At 37.7% G+C, this 1,208-nt stretch overlaps 1 long non-coding RNA gene across 1 annotated transcript; it reads right to left on the bottom strand.

Moving 5' to 3' along the window:
- Positions 1–6: 6 nt before the first annotated feature.
- LOC124891099 lies at positions 7–1,201 on the bottom strand. The gene is made up of 3 exons (XR_007049518.1): positions 791–1,201; positions 619–680; positions 7–497 (listed from the first exon to the last, which is right to left on the bottom strand). It is a non-coding gene; the product is annotated as an uncharacterized LOC124891099 (long non-coding RNA).
- Positions 1,202–1,208: the final 7 nt, after the last annotated feature.

The following is a 1,208-nucleotide window of genomic DNA, read 5'->3' as shown; positions in this document are numbered from 1 at the left end:
CTTATTTTTTAATTTATGTATTTGAGGGAAAGAAAGGAAGTATGCAAATAGTAAAAGGTCGAATCGGGGACCATACTTGAGCTACTATTGGGACTGCTGGAGAGGTAGCTGTCAGTTGAATGGTGATCAAGTGAATTCACAACTAAATCTGCTTCATCTTCCAAAGGAGAAAAATATCTAGTAGGATAAGTGAGAGCACATTTAGATCTAAACCATTGCAAACCTGGTTCTGAACTCCTTATTTCGGCCATCTCAAAATCCATATCTTCTTTATCAGATCCGCCAGGTCGAGAACCAAGTTTGTCTGCCACATTTCTCCATGTTTCAGAAGCTGAAGCCTTTTGGGGCTTACTGCCTGATCCTGCTGGCATCGATTCCAAACCCATGAGCCTAGCAACCAAACTTGGATCTTTCATTCCGCGCTTTCTTTCAAAACATGTATCGATCATTCCATTATTCTTTGCATTTGGAAAACCCCCATTGTTCTCATTAGCAATCTACATTGTTCATACAAGAACCAAAAATAATAAAAACAAAAACATTCCAGTCAGGCTAAAATCTGAGACAATAGAAGAAAAAGAAAGCTAAATATGGGAGAATAGTTCAAGAAATGAGTACCAAACGAAGCTTTGGTTTCTTCTGATCCCCTACAAACTTTTTTGAAGCTTGTTTAAAGCAAGCTATAAGAATGCATCACAAAAAAGGAAATAATTTAGCCCTCTAGCTAGAATCACCTTCAAGAAATTAACCATTCTGCTTTAAAAATGAGAGGAATGCAGTAGTAGCTAACCTTGGGAAAACAGTTTCTTTGGAAACAGCTTCTTGGCAAATCTACGATTCCGATCAAAGAGCTGAAAGAAAATGCCCACACAACCAAAAGGCCTTTAAGGTTGTCTTTCAGTAATAGCGGCTAAACTATCATTAATTTCTCTAGCTGAGCTATCATTCATCCTTCAAAATTCTCTCTTAAATTTCTTCACCTTTTCTCCCACTCTGCTGAATGTGATTCACACACTTTTTCTTACCAATAAGATTCTATCAAACATTATCTTCACATTAATTTGGAAAGAATTAAACAAAAGAACCCCCCACTGGCCCCTCTGCCCCCCACATCACTCACCCTCCTTGGCCCAAAAAAAGAAAATGGGGAAAAAGAACTTACATTTTCATGCAAGAAACAAAGCAAAAACCCAACAAAATATCAGAAA

This window comes from Capsicum annuum, unplaced genomic scaffold (genome assembly GCF_002878395.1).
Source record: "Capsicum annuum cultivar UCD-10X-F1 unplaced genomic scaffold, UCD10Xv1.1 ctg30446, whole genome shotgun sequence".
Lineage (NCBI taxonomy): Eukaryota > Viridiplantae > Streptophyta > Magnoliopsida > Solanales > Solanaceae > Capsicum > Capsicum annuum.
Note: the sequence above shows the minus strand (reverse complement) of the source record. Positions and strands in the feature narration are given on the sequence as shown.